This window comes from Nicotiana tabacum, chromosome 1 (assembly GCF_000715075.1).
Source record: "Nicotiana tabacum cultivar K326 chromosome 1, ASM71507v2, whole genome shotgun sequence".
In the NCBI taxonomy this organism is placed as follows: Eukaryota; Viridiplantae; Streptophyta; class Magnoliopsida; order Solanales; family Solanaceae; genus Nicotiana; species Nicotiana tabacum.
In genome coordinates this window covers 80,188,842-80,211,947 of record NC_134080.1, presented here as the reverse complement: position 1 = coordinate 80,211,947, position 23,106 = coordinate 80,188,842, and positions in this window count along the sequence as shown.

The following is a 23,106-nucleotide window of genomic DNA, read 5'->3' as shown; positions in this document are numbered from 1 at the left end:
CAAGCGATTCCCCTTTGGTTTCCTCAAAAATCTCCCTGAAAAGCTTCAATATCGTTCAAAAATGGTGGAAAATGAAGAAGGGTCGCGGGTGGCCTATTTAAATACTGCCCAGATATTCCTTCTTCGCGAACGCGGAAGGACCCTCGCATTCGTGAAGTACCACTTCGCTTGGGTCCAGATTCCTTCATCGCGAACGTGATTCCCAGGCCGCGAACGTGGTAGAATCTTCGCGAACGCGAAACACTAAAACTCCCCCAGCCCCAGCTCCTATTCACGAACGCGAGACCCTACTCGCGAACGCGAAGAAGGAAACCAGAACTGGGCTGCTGCAGTTTTTCTACAATTCCATCAAGTTCCAAAATGACCAGTTGAGCATCCAAAACACACCCGAGGCTTCTGAAACCTCAACCAAGCATGCCAACCAATCCTTAAACATCATTCAAACTTGTTCCAATCTTCGGAACGCTCAAAACAATATCAAAACACCAATTTAGCATAGAATTCAAGCCTAAGAATTTCAAAAACTATCAAAATACTCTTTCGATCAAAATGTCTGTCAAACCTGGTCTAAATGATATGAAATTTTGCACACACATCACATTCAACACTACGGAGTTACTCCAACTTCCGAAATTACATTCCGACCCTTGGATCAAAATCTCACTATCAAACCGGAAACTTCAAAAATTCAACTTTCGGTATTTCAAGCCTAAATAAGCTACAGACCTCCAAAACACCATCCGAACATGCTCCTAAACCCCGAAATCACCCAACGGAGCTAACGAAACCCTCGAAATTTATTCCGATGCCGTCTTCACACTGTTCCGACTACGGTCAAATTTCCAAAACTTAAGCTCTCATTTAGGAACTAAGTATCCCAAAACTCTCCGAAACTTAAAGCCAAACATCCCAGCAAATCAAAATAGCAGAAACAAACACGGGGAAAACAGTTAATAAGGGATCAGGGCGTTAATTCTTAAGACGACCGGCCGAGTCGTCACATCCTCCTACACTTAAACATTTGTTCGTCCTCGAACGAGCATATAGACATACCTGAAGTAGTGAAAAGATAAGGGTACCGGCTGCGAATATCCTGCTTGGTCTCCTAGGTCACCTCTTCGACCGGCTGACCCCGCCACTGAACCTTTACTGATGCAATGTTCTTTGACCTCAGTTTTCTACTTGCTTGTCCAATATTGCCACTGGCTCCTCAACATAAGATAGATCCTTGTCCAACTGGACTAAACTGAAATCCAACACGTGCGACAGATCCCCGTGATACCTCCAGAGTGAAAAAACATGAAATACTGGATGAACTCCTGCCAAGCTGGGAGTTAAGGCAAGCTCATAAGCAACCTCCCCAGCACGCCTCAATATTTTAAAAGGGCCAATAAATCTCGGGCTCAACTTCCCCTTCTCCCCAAACGCCCTTCATAGGTGAAACCCGAAACCCGCTCTTCAACCATATAGGAAATACCACGAACCTTCCGGTCCGCGTAACTCTTTTGTCTGGACTGGGCTGTACGGAGTCTATCCTGAATCACCTTAACTTTATCCAAAGCATCCTGAACCAAGTCTGTGCCCAATAATCTAGCCTCACTCGGCTCAAACGAACCCATGGGGGATCTACACCGCCTACCATATAAAGCCTCATACGGTGCCATCTGAATGCTGGACTGATAGCTGTTGTTGTAAGCAAACTCCACCAATGGCAAGAACTAATCCCAAGACCCTTCAAACTCAATCACACACGCACAGAGCATATCCTCAAGAATTTGAATAGTGCGCTCGAACTGTCCGTTCGTCTGAGGGTGAAATGTTGTACTCAACTCCACCCGAGTACCCAACTCATGCTGAACGGCCCTCCAGAATCGTGATGTGAACTGAGTACCATGCAGACGAACAATCTCCCGGATATAAATCTCTGCCAACCGCTCTAAAGAATAAGTAGTACACACAAGAATGAAGTGTGCGAACTTGGTCAGCCGATACACAATCACCCAAATGGAATCAAATTTCCTCAAAGTCCGTGGGAGCCTAACTACAAAGTCCATGGTGATCCGCTCCCACTTCCACTCCGGAATCTCTATCTGCTGAAGAAACTTTCCCGATCTCTGGTGCTCATACTTCACCTACTGACAATTGAGGCACCGAGCTACAAATCTAACTATATCTTTCTTCATCTACCTCCACCAATACTGCTGCCTTAAATCCAGTTACATCTTCGCGGCACCCGGATGAATGGAATACAGCAAACTATGGGTCTCCTCTAGAATCAACTGTCGAAGCCCATCAACATTGGGTACACAAATCCGGCCCTGCATCCTCAATACCTCATCATCACCAATAGTCACATCTCTGGCATCACCATGCTAAACCTTGTCCTTGAGGACAAGCAAATGAGGGTCATCATACTGACGCTCCCTAATACGATCAAATAAGGAAGACCGAGAAACCACGCAAGCTAGAAACCAATTTGGCTCCGAAAGATCCAATCTCACAAACTGGCTAGCTAAGGCCTGAACATCTATCGCCATAGGCCTCTCCGATGTTGGTAAATAAGCCAAACTCCCCGAACTCTCTGCCCGGCGACTCAAGGCATCATCCATCACATTGCCCTTGCCGGGGTGATACAAAATAGTGATATCATAGTCCTTTAGCAAATCTAACAACCTCTTCTAGCGCAAGTTTAGATCCTTTTGGTTAAACAGGTGCTACAAGCTCCGATAATCAGTATAAATCTCATAAGGCACACCAAACAAATAATGACGCTAGATATTCAAGGCGTGAACAATGGCAGCTAGCTCGAGATCATGGACATGATAATTCTTCTCATGTACCTTCAACTGTCTGGATGCGTAGGCAATCACCCTACCGTCCTGCATCAAAACCGCTCTAAAGCCAATTCTCGAGGCATCACAATAGACAGTGTAAGACCCCAAACCTGTAGACAGTATCAAAATTGGGGTTGTAGTCAAAGCTGTATTGAGCTTATGAAAGCTCACCTCACACTCTTCCGTCCACTGAAACGGAGCACCCTTTTGGGTCAGTCTGGTCATAGGGGCTACAATCGATGAAAACCTCTTTACAAAACGACGATAGTAACCCGCCAAGCCAAGAAAACTGCGAATCTCTATATCTGAAGATGGTCTGGGCCAACTCTGCACTGCCTCTACTTTCTTCGGATCTACTTGAATACCCTCACTCGATACCACGTGGCCTAAGAATGCCACAAAATCCAACCAAAACTCACATTTTGAGAACTTAGCATATAACTTCTTTTCTCTCAAGGTCTGAAGCACTATCCTCAGGTGTTGCTCATGATCTTCCTGACTCCGGGAATACACCAGAATATCATCAATAAAGACAATGACGAGCGAGTCAAGATATGGTCGAAACACACGGTGCATCAAATGCATAAGGGCTGTTGGGGCATTGGTCATCCCAAATGGCATAACAAGGAACTCGTAATGACCATACCGAGTCCTGAAGGTAGTCTTTGGGATATATGGCTCCCGAATCATTAATTGATGGTAACCTAAGCGCAAGTCAATTTTAGAAAACACTCGTGCACCCTGAAGCTGGTCAAATAGATCATCAATATGAGGCAAAGGATAACGGTTCTTCACTGTAACTTTGTTCAACTGGCGATAATCAATACACATACGCATAGAACCATCCTTTTTCTTCACAAACAAGATAGGAGCACCCCAAGGTGATACACTGGGCCTAATAAAACCCTTATCAAGCAATTCCTACAACTGACCCTTCAACTCCTTCAACTCAGGAGGAGCCATACGATACGGAGGAATAGAAATGGGATGAGTGCCCGACAACAGATCAATGCCGAAATCAATATCTCTATTGGGTAGCATGCCCCGAAGATTAGCTGGAAACACATCAGGAAAATCCCGTACTACTAGGACTGAATCAATTGAAGGGGTCTCAATACTGACATCTCTCACATAAGCTAGATACATGTCACACCCCTTCTCAACCATTTGCTAAGCCTTAAGGAAAGAAATAACTCTACTAGAAGTGTGATCTAAAGTACCTCTCCACTCAACACGCGGTACACCTGGCATAGCCAGTGTCACGATTTTGGCGTGACAATCAAGAATAGCATAATGGGGCGACAACCAGTCCATGCCCAAGATAATATCAAAATCTACCATGTTGAGCAATAATAAATCGGCTCTGGTCTCAAAACCACTGATGAACCAAACATGACTAATAAATATGGTCCACAACAAGAGAATCTCCCACAGGAGTAGAAACATAAATAGGGGAACTCAGAGAATCCCGAGGTACACCCAAATGCGAAGAAAAATAAGAAGATACATAAGAGTAAGTAGAGCCTAGATCGAATAGAACTGATGCATCTTTGTGACAAACTAGTATAATACCTGTGGTGACAGAATCGGAGGCAACAACCTCGGTACGGGCAGGAAGGGCATAGTATTGGGCTTGCCCTCCCTCTCTAGAGCGACCTCTAACTCTCTGACCTCCACCTCTAGCTGACTGAGCAGGTGGAGTAGCAATTGGAGCTGTAACCATAGCCTGAGAACTCTGCGGGGCGCGCTGTGTTGAGAAGTCTGTGGAGGCACACTCCTCCCAAGTCTCGGGCAATCCCTCACCACATGGCGTATGTCACCACACTCAAAACAAGCTCTGGGAGGACGTGGCAGTGGGAACTATGCGGTACGGGTATCCCAAGACCCCTGAACACCTGAAACACTATGTGAAATCCGAGATGCAAACTGAGTTGGCTGACCCACAAAAACTCTACCATGACATACTTTTCCTCTAAATGAACATGGCGACTCATATAACCCCTACCATGATGATCTGCAGCTGAGGAACAGGCACCACAATAATGGCCCGACTCTTGAGACCTATTGACCTCCCTCTCATCTCTCTCCCTAGCATGCATACACTCAATCCTCCTAGCAATTCTCACCATGTGCTGATAAGAAATATCCATATCCAACTCACGAGCCATGCTAGACCTGATGTTGGGAATAAGCCCCACAATAAACCGGCGAACCCTCTCGCAAACAGTAGAAACCAAGGCTGTGGCATGTCTAGCCAAACTGGTGTAAAGGACAGCATACTCCGAGACAGTCATAGCACCCTGGCACAAATGCTCAAACTCTGTGCGCCATGCGTCTCTAAGGCTCTGAGGAACAAACTTCCTCAGGAACATATCTAAAAACCGAGTCCAAGTCAGTGAAGCTGCCTCATCTATACTGTCAAACGCATAGATGCGCCACCACTCATAGGCAGCTCCTTGAAGCTGGAAGGTAGTGAAAGACACCCCATTTGATCCTGATATACCCATAGTGTGGAGGATACGGTGACACTTCTCTAGAAATCCCAAGGCGTCATCTGAATTTAACCCACTAAATACAGGAGGATCATACTTCTTGAACCTCTCAAGCCTCCGCTACTCATCCTCTGAAGCCGATGTCCTATCCTTAGGCTGACCTGGGGCTGCATGCGGTACAGGAATAACCTCAGGAATTTGATCTATATGCACTAGCTGCTCAGGAGTGCGGGCGGCTGGAGTCTGTGCTCCTTCCCCAGCCTGAGATATAGCTACAGCAAGGGGAAGCAACCCTGCCTGAGCCAAAGTGGTGTACATGCTCATGAACTGTGCCAGAGTCTCTTGAAGTGCTGGAGTAGTAGTAGCAGTAGGCGTATCAGGTGTCTGGACTCCGGCTGGAACTGCTGGTGGTATCTCGATGGCAGCTCGCGCAGGTGCTCTGGCTGCACCACGTGTGCGTCCTCTACCTCTACCCTAGCCCCAACCTCTAGCGGCTACACTAGGGGGCGCGGGTGCCTGATCATCTCGGGTAGCACGTGTCCTCGCCATCTGTGAGAGAATAGAAGACAAAAGTTTAGAGTTGTGACATCAAATCTTGCACGACAAGGAAATCAAATGAAGTTGAATTTTCCTAAGAGTTACATAGCCTCTCACAGATAAGTACAGACGTCTCTGTACTGATTTGCGAGACTCTAATAAACCGGCTAGCAATTCATGACTCCAATGAACCTAGTGCTCTAATACCAACTTGTCACGACCCCGGTTCACCCTCCGTGAACCATCGTGATGGCACCTAGTCTCTACGACTAGGTAAGCCTAACAATGCAAAAAATAAACCAATTTGCGTAAGAAATAATTAAGGAACAAAATAGTGAAATAAAATAGTGTTTAAAAGTGCCGCTCAGCATACACAATTTCAACTCTCGGAAACTAAATACATTTCCCAAAACACGGAATCTCATAATCATAAGCCTTTGAATGTCTACAAGTATCTAACTCCAGAATATCTAACAAATGAAAGAAAATACAGAAGGGGTAATACTAAAAAGGGAGAGTAGAAAGGGACTCTTCGGTCTGTGAACGTGACAGATATACCTCAGAGTTTCTATGAACGCCTCGTCTCCCGCGTGATAAGTCTGAGTGGAGGTACCTGGATCTGCACATGAAAACCATGCATAGAAAGAGCATGAGTACACCATAGTGGTACTCAGTAAGTGTCAAGCCTAACCTCAGTCGGGTAGTGACGAGGAAGGTCAAGGTCCTACTGAGATTAAATGAAATATAAGATGCGACAGTATAAGATAAAGGAGTACAGTTGAAAGATAACAAGAAGAATAAATACAGGATAATAAGGATAACAACAACTAGAACATAAATAGAAACAATCACCAGGAATATCACTCTTCACAAAGATAATAACCGGGGATCTCTCAGTATCCCGAGGATCTCTTAGTACCCTCAATATATGCTAGGGATCTCTTGGTATCCTCAATATATGCTAGGGATCTCTTGGTATCCCAAGGATCTCTTGGTATCCTTAATATACGTGCTGGGGATCTCTCGGTATCTCGCACCTCATCTCAAATCACAAAAATACGTAGAGGGGATCTCCCAGGATGTCGTCCCGTAGTTCCAAAGTAAAACACACAGCAATAACACAAGGAATACTCAATTAAACTCAATTTTGTACAAAATAAAACAGGTAATTCTAACCTAACATTCTTCACATAATACAATTAAGGCAGTTCAAGCAATAAGGCAATTAAGTCAATTAAACATGCTTCTCTAAGCTAACAGCTGGCTTAAATTTCAAGTAGAATAAGTAGGAAAGGAAAACACAATTAAGGCTACTTTGGTGAAAACATGATTTTCAACAATCAACACAAGTACGCAATCGTCACCTCACGTACATGGTATTTCAGTTACCACAATACCAACTCCTAAGGGGAATGTCACCCACACAAGGTTAGGCAAGCCACTTACCTAGAACCAGCTCAAAATCAACCCGAAACCTCACTCTTGCCACGAGTACTCGACTCCAAATGGCCCAAATTTATTCAATTTGATTGCATAATGTAAATAACACCTCAAGTAACTGATTCCACAAAGAAGTTCTAATCTAATACGCGAAATTAGGTAAAATGACCAAAATGCCCCTCGGTCACGCGTCTCGAAATCGGGTGAAATTTATATTTTTAGAATCCTCACACTCTCACGAGTCTATACATATTGAGAACACTGAAATCGAAGTTCAATTGACCCCTCAAATACCCATTTTAAGGTCTCGTAATCTCAATCCCTAATTACCCATTTTGCATTGATTTTTCCCTAATTTTTCACCACTAATTAGACTTTTAATCACATATAAACGAGTTATGAAGTCAAAAATGTTACCTACAAGCGATTCCTCTTCAGTTTCCTCAAAAATCTCCCTCAAAAGCTTCAATCTCGTTCAAAAATGGTGAAAAAATGAAGAAGGATCGCGGATGGGCTATTTAAATACTGCCCAGATATTCCTTCTTCAAGTACGTGGAAGGACCTTCGCGTTCGCGAAGTACAACTTCACTTGGGTCCAGCTTCCTTCATCGTGAACGTGACTCCCAGGTCGTGAACGCGATGCAACATCTCATCCAGCTTCGCGAACGCAGGAGAATCTTCGCGAATGCGAAACACTAAAACTCCCCCAGCCCCAGCTCCTCTTCGCGAATGCGAGACCATACTCGCGAATGCGAAGAAGGAAACCAGAACTGGGCTGTTGCAGTTTTTCTGCAATTCCAACAAGTTCCAAAATAACCCGCTGAGCATCTGAAACATACCCGAGGCCCCTGGGACCTCAACCAAACATGACAATCAATCCTAAAACATCATTCAAACTTGTTCCAATACTTGGAACACTCAAAACAACATCAAAAAACCAATTTAGCATCGGATTCAAGCCTAAGAACTTCAAAAACTCTCAAAATACGCTTTTGATCAAAAATTCTATCAAACCTCGTCCGAATGACCTGAAATTTTGCACACACATCATATTCAATACTACGGAGCTACTCCAACTTCCGGAATTCCATTCCCACACTCGGATCAAAATCTCACTATCGAACCAGAAACTTCAAAAATTCAACTTTTGGCATTTCAAGCCTAAATTAGCTACGGACCTCCAAAACACCATCCGAACACGCTCCTAAACCCGAAATCACCCAACTAAGATAACGGAACCCTCCTAAACACCATTCCGAGGCCGTCTTCACACTGTTCCGACTACGGTCAAATTTCCAAAACTTAAGCACTCATTTAGGGACTAAGTATCCCAAAACTCTCCGAAACTCAAAACCAAGCATCCTGGCAAATCAAAATAATAGAAACAAATACGGGAAAAGCAGTTAATAGGGAATCGAGGCGTTAATTCTTAAGACGACTGGCCGGATCGTCACAAGAGGCAACATCCAAAAGCCAAAAATATTTCCTTTCTTCTTTAGAAAAAGAGAAAACAAATAAAAATTCAAAAAAAAAATTCTTTTTAGTTTTGAAATTCCCAAAGTTCAAATCAAAAGAAAAGGAATTTTTAGAAGTCTTTTTTTTAAAAAAAAAAGCGAAATCAAAATCCAAAAAAAATATTTCCTTTCTTCTTTTAAAGCATTTCTTTCGAAAATTCCAAAAAAAACATTCAAAAAAAATGTTTTTCTTTTTCTTAAAGCTTTCATGGTCTGAGTTTTATAAAAGTAAACAAAATTCTTTTAGCTTATTTACTCCATTCTCAATCTTCCCGAAATACACAAGATCTGATTCATGAAGCGTCGTGATACGTAGACAATCCACATCGAATTCGATCATAGCCATAAATAAATTGAGTGAAAAATAAATTAAAAAAAAGTTGAGTAGAAAAGAAAGAAACGAGTAAAAAAAAGAAAAAAGAGTGACAAAAAAAGAGAAAAAGGAGAGTGCCAAGATAAAAGAACGACATAAACAACGAAAATCAAGAGTGATTAGAGAGAAGCAAAAATGAAGAAAAAAGGTGTAGATTGAAAAAAGGGTTAGTTAAGGCTAGGATGAAACATGCAACCGTTCAAACACACGGTAGAAGAGTTTAACTGTTAGGTGCATTGCATCCCAACATCGATTTCCTATATGTTAAATGTTTCAAAACTAACAAGGCTGTTGGATGTGCAAAGTAGCCAGGTTTTGGTGGATGGTTTTGTTAGTAGTCTAGCCTCCCCTCCTTCACAAGATCCAAAGGCACAGATGGCCTCCGCAAGCAATCTACCAATCATCGGTCCTGAGGATAGCCCGGCATCGGCTATTCTGCAGCTAGAATCAGCAGTCGCTGCAGAGAATAAGATGTTGCATCTCTGCATATTGGAATTGTGGGACGTCTGGTCCAAAGGTAGGGAACCGCCTAGTGCAATTTTTGAGTTCCCTAAGTTGATCCTCAGGTCACGTGAGGTTACCAACGCCTCTGTGCCCAACCCGCTCATCCCATGCGGGCACCCTCCAATGCCCTCCATTGATCCTGGCATGCCTTCTATGGTTCTCTCCCAAGCATCGGCTTCAAGGGAACCGCCTCCAATGTTCATCTTTTAGGGTCCACAGCTTCAACCAGAAATAACATATGTGACCCCTTACTCTTTAACTCAACCTAGGTAATATGATCTCTCGGTGGAGCAAAATAAGGTTGTTAAAAATCCCGAGCAGGAGGAAATGGCTCGAAAGATAAAGAGCTTAGAACAAAGCCTGAAAAACATGCAAGGTCCGAGCGGCCAAAAGAGTGTCTCATACTCTGACCTCTGTATATTTCCCCGTGTCCACTTGCCAGCTGGCTTCATGATGCCAAAATTTGAAAAGTACAACGGGCACGGAGACCCGGTCGCTCATCTGAAACGATACTATAACCAGTTTAGGGGTTTTGGTGGAAAAGAGGAGCTACTAATGGCCTATTTTGGGGAAAGCCTCATCGGAATTGCTTCTGAGTGGTATATGTATCAAGAAATTACCCATTGGCATGTATGGGACGATATGGCTTGAGATTTTGTCTGCCAGTTCCAATATAATGTGGACATCGCTCCTGATAGAAACTCTTTGTCCAATTTAAAAAAGAAATATGCGAAAAGATTCCGTGAATATGCTGTCAAATGGCGTGAGCAAGCTGCCACGGTAAAGCCTCCAATGGACGAAATTGAAATGGTCACAGTCTTTCTACAAGCCCAAAAGGTGGACTACTTCTATAACATAATGTCCGCTATGGGAAAGCCGTTTGCTGAGCCTATCAAAATTGGGGAGATGGTAGAAAGTGGACTAAAAACGAGTCGAATCTTGAGTCATGGTGCTTTTAAAGCCATATCACCAGATGTTCAAAATGGTTCAGAGCGTTTGATAAATGGAAACAGGAGAGAAGAAGGAGCCATGATGGCTTCCAGCTCGAGGGGGGCCTGTAGGTCACTCAACCAATCTTATATTCTTCCTGAGGTCCCTCAACATTATTATCCCCTTTCAGATGCTGCTTATGCCGTGGCATAACCTCCTTATGCGGTGATGAATGGGCAACCTTACACGCGGCCACAACATTATCCACAAAATCGAGCTCCACCTCCCAGAAATGCCCATCCTTACCAAGCTCTATATAATTCCCAATCAAATGTTCCCTAGTACAATCCTCGCCTAAGAGAGCCTTTCAAAAAGAAATCAGTTCACTACAATTGGTGAATCATACTCAGGCTTGTTCCAAAAGCTAGACAAGCGAGGTCTACTACAGCCAGTGGCCCCAAAACCGGCCAAACCCCGAGTCCCCCTCGCACTGAGCTGATGCTAGATGTGAATACCACTTTGGAGTAGTGGCACACAATACGGAGGAATGTTGAACCCTCAAAAGGGTAGTTGAATACTTGATTGAAGCTAAAAGAATTGTTTTTCGGGATGAAGAAGCTCCTGATGAAATGAACAATCTGTTGACTGCTTACAACACTGGGCCAATAGTCAGAATGGTTTGTAAAGATGAGAAAAATTTGATCTAGCATTGAAGGTCATTGCAGCCATTGCCGAGACAAAAGAAAAGCCAAAAAATGGTCGTCAAACATGAAAGTTCCCCATCAGACGGGAGTCTTGGTAGCCACTCTTGCTATCCTTTCTGCATCCAGATTATCTTACGGTGTGATCCGAATGTTTTAATTTATTGTCTTACTTTCCGATGTAAACCCTTCTATCTTCAAAAATTGAAAAAAAAAATCAATTAAAAAAAATAAATAAATCAAAAATCGAATGAAATTAATATTTCATTATCCATCATTGTTTCTTTTCTTAATCTTGTCACTTTTCTTAGTTCTGTTAAATGCAGATTTCAATAACATGACATGCTTGCGGACTTCATGCCCAGATCCTGAAATGCTGTCATACCTTGAAATAATGAATCAAGAATTAGATCGCAATGAAGATAAGTTTAAATAAATAAAACAAAGAGTTGGAACAGCTAAAGAAAAATTGGTTCTAGATTGGAAAGGTCCATACATTGCAACAAGAGTACTGCCAAAAAGAATGCTTTGTACTTGGGGCACATCAAAAGAAATGTCCCTGTAACAACTGTCAATGCAAATGCAGCCAAAAGGTACTATGTTTGATCTTCCAAATAGTATTAATATTCTCCGGTCGGGATGATGAAGGCTTTCATTATCCCTACCCAAACACCTTTAACTCTTTTGTAAACCATTTGAGTCGGTTACTCTTCTTTGATTACCCTCTTTGGAACTTGAAAGTGTTATTGAATAAATAAAAATTGAAAAAAAATAAAATGAAGAAAATAAATGATGAAAAAGGAGAAGTAAAAGAAAGATACAAAAAAAGGGGAAGAAAAGACAAAGAAAATGAAATGAAAAAAAACGAAAAAAGAGAGGAAAAAGGAAAGGAAAAAGAAAGAGAAAACAAACAAAGCAAAAAGAAAAACAAAATTTCCTGAACTACATTCACCTTTATTCCGAAAGGATACGTAGGCAGTCTCTCTGGGGTTCAGTCACACCAAAATAAAAATCCACATTCCTCCCAAAAGTGAAACTAGGGAAAATGATATAATGGTTCGGCAATGGTTTCGCCCGAAAGGTCCCAAAATTGTAACTCAATCCAAATCCTTTTTACCCAAAACCCTGTTCGAGTCCTTCTGATCATTCAACAAAGAGGTTCAAAATGGGAGGATACAGTTACTTGGATCTGATACAACAAAATGAGAGAAATAAAATGAGAGAGTCTTATTGGTTAAAACCCACACGGGCACCGTAAGGCGATGGTAAGCAGAGAAATAAAATGAGAGAGTGTTATTGGTGAAAACTCACACGGGCACTGTAAGGCGACAGTAAGCAGAGAAATTGGAAATGATAGAGTCTTGTTAGTGAAAACTCACAAAGAGCACTATAAGGCGATGGTGAGAAGAGAAATGAGAGAGGTCAGCTGGTGAAAACCTGCAAGAGGCGCCACTGATCGAAAAGATGATCCTCACAACCATCGGCATCGATAGAGTCCTGGCAAGGTTTCTCGATTTTGAGGAAAAAGTTGTGATGAATTTTTGAGAGTCGGACAGTTTACACAGATCAGGCATCCAGTCCAAAAGGCATGTCATGTTCATTGAAGTTCGCATATAGTCCAGATAAGTCCTTCTTTCCTTTCCCCGAAAGGGACACTTCTTGTTTTAAACTCATTCTCCATTCCATTGTTTATTTTCTTTGAATCCCTTTCGGTCTAACTCTGTTCCAAAACTAAGACAAAGAAAGGATGGTAAGACTGATTTATAGGGTTCTCATTTGATACAAGCTAATATGCAAAACACACCTAATCTCGTCGGGGGGCATCAAGTCGACCTCGAATGGCCATTGTGGCTGATGTTTTGAAATTGAAAAACTCCTGAAAAGAAAGAAAATCAAAGTCAAATAGCCACAAAGGCAAAATGAAGTTAAAAAGGTTGAGTACCACGTGGCTAACCGTCTCGGCGAATAATTGAAAAGCCAAGGTGCCCCAAATGCTCTGAATTTGAAGTTGGAAGAAAGAAGCCAGAAATGAAAGGCCTATAAAGGCGAAATAAACTTGGAAAAGGTTAAGTACCACGCGACTAGCCGTTGCGACAAAGTTTGAGGAGAAAAAGTTCCCCCAATGCTCCGAAGTTAAAAAAAGAAAAAAAAAAGAGGAAGTCAAAAAGGAAAGCCCTACGAAGGCAAAATAAAGTCGAAAAGTTGAGTTCCACCGATCAACCGTCATGGCAAAGTCTAGAAAACCAGAGGTTCTATAGGGCCTGAAATGAAATCGGTCCTCAGGGATCAAGCACTTGCAGTTGAGATCTTCATCAAAGAAACCGGGCCGAGATCAAGTGATTGAAACAATCAAGGCCACAAAACCAACCACCATTTCAAACTAACAATTGTTCTTTGTTTGAAAACAGGAAAATAGGTGCAAGCAAAAGCAACCTTGCAAGAAGCAGGTGCAACCAAAAAAGAAACTGCGCAAGGGCTAGAAACAGCTCTGTAGCAATAAACAATCCAAAAGGGAAGTCTCCTCCAAATTCTTTCCTGCATTTTAATCATTTTCTTAAAATTCAAAATCATGGTAGTATAGGGTCTCCAATCCCTAGCTGCGTCTTTTCCAACATAGGGTCCCACTCCTTAGTTGATGCCAGCATAACCTGGTAATCTTTCCAACATACGGTTCCACCTCCTTGTTGATCCCCGGCATAACCTGTGGACCTTTTCCGGCATAACCCGATGATTTTCCTGACATAACCCGTGGACTTCTCTGGCATAACCCAAGGGCCTTTTCCGGCATAACCCGATGACTTCCCGGCATAACCCGTGGACGTCCTTGGCATAACCCGTGGACCTTTTCCGGCATAACCCGTTGACTTTCCCGGCATAACCCGTGGACTTCCCCGACATAACCTAAGGACCTTTTTCGGCATAACCCGAGGACTTTTTTGGCATAACTCGTGGACCTCCCCGACATAATCTGAGGACCTTTTTCGGCATAACCCGTTGACTTTTCCGGCATAGCCCGAGGACCTTTTTCCGGTATAACCCGATGACTTTCTCGGCCTAACCCGTGGACCTCCCCGGCATAACCTAAGGAGTTTTTCCCGGCATAACCCGATGACTTTTCTGGTATAACCCGTGCACCTCCCTGGCATAACCCGAGGACCTTTTTCTAACATAACCCGATAATTCTCCCGGCATAACCCATGGACCTCCTCGGCATAAACCGAGGACCTTTTTCCGACATAACCCAATGACTCTCCTGGCATAACCCGTGGACCTCCCCAACATAACCTGAGGATCTTTTTATGGCATAACCCGATGTCTTTCCCGGTATATCCCATGGACCTCCCCGACATAACCCGAGGACCTTTTTCGGCATAACCCGATAACCTTCCCCAGCATAACCCGAGGGCCTTTCCGGCATAACCCGGTAATTTTTCCAGCATAACCTGGTAATCTTCCCAACTTGGGGCCTCCGATCCCCATTTGATTTCATTTTAGATATAGGGTCTCCAGTCCTTACTCTCTTTTTCTCAGGGATACACAATCCTGATTTTATTGCTTTCAATAAAGAAATAGTTTAGATTTTGTTACAATAACTTACGAAATTTTCCTAGTGAAAACTGGGGCAGTAAAATTTTGTTTGTTTGTTTGTTTTGGTGTCTGAGCAGGTTATACCTCAAGACGTAGGGTTCGAGATAACCAAAATAAGAAGTCTCAATCCAGAATAAAAGAAAATAAAGAACAAGAAAAGAAGTGAACTTCAAGTGCAGAAGCGGAGAAAAGATGGCGAATGCTCAAGATACGATTGAAGTTATGAGCTTTGCAGCTGCCCGCCTTGATCCGAAAAGCTGAAGAAGAACGAACCAGCGGTTGCAGCTAACGAGCATCAAGATTCAGATTAGAGTCTGCAGGAAGAACCAGCCAAGACACAAGATCAAGTTTTAGAAGGTTTATAGATAGGAATCTTATAACTCATAGTTGATAGGCTTAGCCCAGTTTAGTTTATCATCTTTCATTTCGGTGTAATAAGGAGCTCAGCAAGCAGAAACAACAGCAACAACAGTGAAATCACAGTTTTTCGGTAGTCCCAACTACCAAAACTTCCAGAACTACACTGACCTGATTCCTTTATAGCTAAGGATATGTAGGCAACCTCCTAAGTAAGGTTCGATTAGTATTTTTCCCAAAAATGCTTCCCTTGGAGTTTCAAACGGGTAAAAATTGCTCTTTATCTTTTCCTAAAAACTCTTCATGTTTCCGAGCAAAAAGGGGCAGCTGTGAGCACCTAATTTTTGCCTTGTATGGAAGTAACTCCTAAAAATAGACCAAAATAATTTTAAGGGATTTTAAAAGTTTTTCTTTATTTAATTGTATTTCATGCATTTTTAATATTTTTAAAATCATAGAAAAATCATAAAACAAATCGTCATGTTTTAATTTCATGTCATCTTAGGTTCAATTCGCATTTAGGAATTAATTACATTAATTTAATTGCACTCATTAAACAAAAATCACAAAAAATTACTACAATAGTCATGTCCACATTTTAGCTTTTAGTTTTAAATTAATTAGTGTTAAATTAGTAACAATAAGTAAGATTAACTTGACAAAATAATTTAAGGTAGAGCCTAATTTAGGATTTTATTTAGCATGTTTAATTAATTCAACTAGATTTTTAAAATTAAATAAAGAAAGAAGAACAAAAGAGAAAAAGAAAGTTGTCTTATTTTTGAATTGGGCCAAGGCCCAAAACAAGTTAAAGTCGCCCCAAAACCCCTCTCTTTTAATTAAAAATACCTAGACCTAGAACATAAGATCAGACAATCGGATAGACCCTCCGATCTAAGAACCCAAGGCGTCGTTCCAACTCTTCGTCTTCACAAAAACGGACCAAAGAACAGACCCTAAAATTCAGCCCCGGTTTTCTCCTTCTCCAACCCTTATACACCCCAAGCTCCTTTCTTCTTCATGCACAACCCCCACCTCCTGTTTCTGCTTTCATCTTCTTCATCCATCACCATGGAAGCTGGCCAAAACTAGCCATGAAACTTCATTGCCGGCGATTGCTGCTCTCTCCTTCGTTCTCATCTCTCTCACCTCTCTTTCTGTTGCGATGAAACTCGCTGGAAGTCGGGGAAACTGCAGGTCCCATTTCGTTCATTAATGGTGCTTCAGATGTAACAAGGTCGGGCTTGTTTTATTCTCGTTTTGCCGACAAATCATTCATCATCATTTATTTGCTTGCTGCTATAAGTGAATGTGGATGAAGAAAGCCCCAAACCAGTTGCCGGTTCAAGTTGTTTGTGGACCAAAGTCGCATCTGATGTTACTGGGCTGCTGTTGTATCTACTGATTTCTACTTCCGCCGAACTCCTCGTTACTATTTTAGCTTGGTTGAAGTTTTTTTCGTCGAAGTTCCCTCTTTGTAATCCAAAAAATTTCATATATAAAAAGACCGATTTTCTGGGAGTTCAAGTGACTTATTGAGTTGTGGAATACTGTCTGAGTGCTGATTTGCTGGGTCATTGTTGCTGGATTCCCTCATATTTTTGGCTTTTGTTTGGCATTCTTATTGCCATTCTGCACTCCTGGTACTAATTTCACTTTTACTTAGTGTGTATTTAAGTTGGTAATACAACATGTAGAAATTCAATAATGCGATTGGCTTATATGAATTCTTTTATTATACATTGTTGATGGTTGAGTATTTTTGAAACAAGCAGAATGTGATGAGACTATTGAAATTATATATGATGTTTTTCATTTTTTATTTATTTATTTATCTATTTTAATTTCTCTCGTTGAACATGGCTTTGTTTCCTTTATATTTTAGCATGTTATGTTTTTGTCTGAAAGTGGTGCCTTTGGCAACCTTTAGTATGGATCTTTGCTACTCTGTTTCTTCGATTATGGTTGTTTGCTATTTTTATTTTCTGCTTAGTGGTAGTACCCGCTATACGATTTAGATCAGTTTGAAACTTTTGATAATGATGAGTCTGATATTTTGTGGTGCATCAAGGAATACTTTCTGTACATGTTTACATACATGTTTCTGAAGAAATATCAATTGAAGTACTTTATTTTCCTTTGAGCCTACATAGTTATCAAAACTAGTGTATTCATTTATTACATTAGCCGTTAACGTTTAAGAGGCAAATGGAAACTACATAGTATAAAGGATTCTTATAATTCCAAAAGCTAATCCATAAACATCTCATCCGCAACAATTTTCATAACTCTTGGCCTCACAATAATCCTAAATTAGTCTTAGGAAAATCATGAATATCATAGCTTGCTTTAGGCACGATTAAATAAATCATCATGACTATGGGTACGATTCTCATGGCGTAGTCGTGATACATAATTCCCAAATCAGGGTGGCCTTTTATGTGACCCGAGATAAACAACTTCGAATAATAATAAAATAAATATGTCGCAAATCGTGGGTGCATTTCATGTAGCACAGTTTGCGGTGTGTTCCAAAACGGCAAGTGTACGACAATCGTAACTTGTTCATGAAATAATTTCATAAATCCTAAAAGCGGTTTAAATAATTAAGAGCGGCTAGAAAGTTAAAAATGCACAGTAGGTTTAAAACATGTAGTAAATCAGATAATAGGCCAATTATTAATAGTTTAAGCGACTGTGCTAGAACCACGGAATCCGGGAATACCTAACACCTTTTTCCGGGTTAACAGAATTCCTTATGTAGAATTTCTGGTTTCACAGACTTTTACATAAAGTCAATTTCCTCGATTTGGGATTTTAAAATAAACCAGTGACTTGGGACACTAAATAAACTATTCCAAGTGGCAACTCTAGAAAAATAAATAAAAATCATCTCATTTCGAATAATGTCACTTTAATTGGAAAAACTCCCTTATATCCCCCTTTCGGGTGGTAAAAAGGAGGTGTGACATGACTGCGTCGTATGAATGAAAGCGGGGTGAATAGATGCATCTATGATTTGCGTCGTTCGACCCTCCGGTAGTGCACATTTTATTATTATGTTGGATCAGGCCGTAAGACCTCGGCATAACTTGCGCATATTATTTATTTAGAACTTTCTGTGATTTGTACTGCTTTAATGCCTTGAGTGTAAATTATTAAATAATATGACTGATATTGACATTTTATTTATGAAAGAAGAATTTGTCTCTTCCTGATATTTACTGCCGGTATTTTTTATAATATTTATGCTTAGCATAACACTTTAATTATTTTATTATTGGCCCTAGTAAGTGTCAAGTCGACCCCTCGTCACTACTTCTTCGAGGTTAGACTAGATACTTACTGGGTAGATATTGTTTATGTACTCATACTACGCTTTTGTACTTAATTGTACAAGATCTGAGGCAGGCACATCTAGTTATCCACCAGGCGCACAGACTTGATTCAGACAGAGACTTACGGTGAGTTGTCCCCACCCTAGCCGTTCAGCAGCATACCGGAATTTCTCTTTCTCTTGTATCTGTCTACTTATTTCAGACAGTAGGTTAGTCTTCTTTTGTATATTCTACTAGTTTCCCACACACTTGTGACACTAAGTCCTTGGCATATATTAGTAGACTTGATTTTAGGTTTTATTCCTATAATTAATTTCTTTCAATTGTTTTCATTTTGGTTGCCTTAAAAATCTGTTACATATATCAACTGATTTAAATTTAAGTAATGTTAAATGTTGGGATTGCTTAATAAAAATGAGAAACCCCTAGGTTGTTCACTATTGGCTTGTGCAGCAATGGTGTTGGACGCCATCACGGCCTGATATGGAGTTGGGTCGTGACAACATGGTATTAGAGCACTAGGTTCACGTAGGTCTCACAAGTGATGGCAGATCCCATAAAGTCTTGTGGATCGGTGCAGAGATTTCCGTATTTATCTTCAAAAGGCTATATCGTGTTAGAAAACTACTCTTTATTCATCTTCTATTGTGCAGTTGATGGTATACTAGATTTCTTTCTCTTATTCTCTCATAGATGGTGAGGACGTGTACGACTGATATTCAGACCCGGGAGGAGCTGCTCCCCTCGTTGCTAGAGTCCAGGGGAGGGCAACGACCCGAGGTAGGGGACGAGGGCGTCTTAGAGCTACCCCAATTGCACCAATTACGGATCCTATAGTTGATCCTGTTATTGAGGAGTAGGGCGAGGTGCCCGCAGTAGAGCCAACCCCGGTAGATTACATGACAGCATCGGGCTTTCAGGAGGTTATGGGCCATATGCTGCGGTTCATGGATTTTATGACCTGGTTGGTTTATTCCCAGCAGACCCAGCCACATCTCAAGCGGCAAGGGGAGCACAGACCCCTACTACTCAGACTCCTGGGCATGTAGACGCACTATATTAGACTCCGGGCACACTACCAACGGATGGGCCCCAGCTAGTTGCAGCAGTGGCACTTAAGCCCAAAACAGTTGCGGACGATGATTCGCAGAAGTTACTGCATAGATGGACTAGGCTACACCCTCTTGTTTTTGGAGGTAAGCGTCATGAGGATGCCCAGGATTTCATTGATAGGTGCAGGGACCGACTGCACAATATGAGGATATTAGAGTCTCATGGGGTTGACTTCACTACTTTCCAGCTGGAGGGCAGGGCCCGTAGATGGTGGCAGTCTTAAGTTCTTGGTAGACCAGTGGGTTCCCCTACCATTACTTGGGGCCAGTTCACACAACTTTTATTGGATAGGTATATTCCACCCTCCGAGAGGGAAGAGTTGTGGTATCAGGTTGAGTAACTTGAGTAGGGTTAGATGTTAGTGACCGATTCTGAGGTGAGGTTTTCTGAGTTATCTCGCCATGCACTCATGATACTTTCTACTAACGCAGAGAGAGTGTGGAAATTTGTTGCGGGGTTGCACTACAGTATTATGGACAACATGGCCCGAGAGGTCAAGATGAAGACTTCTTATCAGATGGTAGTGGATATTACTCGGATGATTGAGGGCTACCGTTAGAGGGGTAGAAAGCAGATGCAGCAGGACAAGAGGGCCCGTTTCTCTGGAGAGTTTAGAGGTGCCCCGTCTAGGGGAAGAGGTCAGTTTGGGATGGGTCAGCCTAGTAGGCCCCCATATTCAGCACCACCACCTCCTCGAGGTGCTCCAGTGCGCCCCTATTTCAGCATCATTCCAGAGAGTTCTTGTCGTCCACCAGCTCATCAGGGTTCTTTAATGCCTATTTTAGTGCTATGCTAGAGAGTTCATACCGCCCGCCAGCCATTCAGGGTTCTTCTAGTGGGTATTTAGGCCATCAGATGGTACCAAGAGGTTTTTACAAGTGTGGATATCCGGGTCATATAAAGAGGACCTACCCTAGACTTTGGGGCAAGGCAGTGCAACAGGGCCAGCAACCCATGATTTCAGTACTAGATGTCCGGCCACCCAGAGGAAGAGGGCAGGTTGGTAGGGGCCATCCTAGAGGTGGAGGCCAGACAGGGGGAGTTCATCTAGCTATTACTCAGTCAGGTGGAGGCCAGCCAGTCGGCACTTCAGCTAGATTCTACGCTTTTCTGACCAGACCAAATGCAGTGGCCTTAGATGTCGTGATCATAGGTATTATTTCTATCTACAGTAGGGATGCTTCAGTATTATTTGATCTAGGTACCACCTACTCATATGTGTCATCTCTATTTGCTCATTTCCTAGACATTCCTTGTGAGTCCTTGGGTACTGCTATTTATGTGTCCACTCCTGCGGGCGATTCTGTGGTTGTGGATCAGATCTACCAGTCCTATGTGGTTACGTTTTGTGGTTACGAGACTAGAGCAGACCTTCTCTTACTTGATATGATTGACTTTGAGGTCATCCTAGGCATGGATTGGTTATCCCCATATCACGGCATCCTAGATTTCCATGCCAAGACTGTTACTTTAGCGATGCCAGGGTTGCCGAGGTTGGAGTAGAAGGGTTCCTCTGTTAGTACATCTAGTCAGGTTATCTCTTTTCTGAAGGCTCGACATATGGTCGAGAAGGGTTGTTTGGCTTATGTAGATTATGTTCGGGACACCACCGCAGAGTCTCCGACAATTGATTCAGTGCCAGTAGTCCGGGAGTTTAACGATGTGTTCCCTTCTGACCTTCCGGGCATGCCACCAGATCATGATATTGATTTTTGTATTGATTTGGCTCCAAGCACTCATCCTTTATCTATTCCACCGTACCGTATGTCTCCAAAAGAGTTAAAGTAGCAGCTTGAGGAATTGTTAGCAAAGGGGTTTGTGAGACCAAGTGTATTACCTTGGGGTGCACCAGTGTTATTTGTGAAGAAGAAGGATGGGACTATATGGATGTGCATTGATTACCGCCAGTTGAACAAGGTCACCATCAAGAACAACTACCCGTTGCCGCTCATTGATGATTTGTTTGACCAATTGCAGGGTGCTTGGGTGTTCTCTAAGATCGACTTGAGATCAGGGTATCATCAGCTGAAGATTCGGTACTCAGATGTCCCGAAGACTGCTTTCTGTACTAGATATGGCATTATGAGTTTCTGGTGATATCCTTCGACTTGATTAATGCCCCAACGATGTTTATGGATTTGATGAACCGGGTGTTCAGGCCTTATATTAATTATTTTGTTATCGTCTTCATTGATGACATCTTGATTTACTTACGTAGCCTGGGGGAGCACGAGCAGCATTTGAGAGTGGTGCTTCAGGCATTGCGAGAACAGAAGCTATATGCTAAGTTTTCCAAGTGTATGTTTTGGCTAGACTCTATAGCATTCATGGGGTATGTTGTATCAGGAGAGGGTACTAAGGTGGATCCCAAGAAGATTGAGGGAGTTCAGAGTTGGCCACGTCCCACTTCGGTGACTGAGACCAGGAGTATCCTGGGGTTAGCAGGTTATTATCGCCGTTTGTGTAGGGTTTTTCATCCATTGCACAACCTTTGACTAGATTGACCTTGAAGGTTGCTCCTTTTCATTGGTCCGATGATTATGAGGTGAGCTTTTAGAAGCTCAAAACAACTTTGACTATAGCCCCGGTTCTAGTATTGCCTTCCGGTTCGGGGATGTATACTGTGTATTGCGACGCTTCATGCATTGGTTTGGATTGTGTATTTATGCATAAGGGGCGAGTTATTGCATATGCTTCACGTCAGTTGAAGATTCATTAGAAGAATTACCCTGTGCATGATCTAGATTTAGTCGCGATTGTTCATGCTCTTAAGATATGGAGGCATTATCTGTATGGGGTGTTGTGTGAGGTTTATACTAATCATCGCAGCATACAATATTTGTTCAAGCATAGGGATCTCAATTTGAGGCAGCGTAGATGGCTTGAGTTACTGAAGGATTATGATATCACCATTCTTTATCATCTGGGCAAGGAAAATGTGGTCGCGGATGCCTTAAGCAGGAAGTCAGAGAGTATGTATAGCTTGGCATTCTCAGTAGAGGAGAGGCCACTAGCTTTGTACATTCAGTCCTTGGCTAACATACTTGTGAGATTGGATATTTCTGAGCCCAACCGAGTTTTTGCATGTGTTGTTTCCCAGTCGTCACTATTGGGGCACATCAAGGCTCGGCAGTTTGATGATCCGCATTTGGCAGTTCTCATAGAGACGGTACTGCAGGGTGGTGCCAAGGAGGTTTCTATTGGTGAGGATGGTGTTCTGCGACTCTAGGGTCGCCTATATGTTCCTAATGTCGACGGCTTGAGGGACAGGATTCTAGAGGAGGCACACAGCTCACGGTATTTTATTCATCTAGGTGCTACGAAGATGTATCGTGACCTGAGACAGCATTATTGTTGCCGGCAAATGAAGAAAGACATAGTGGAG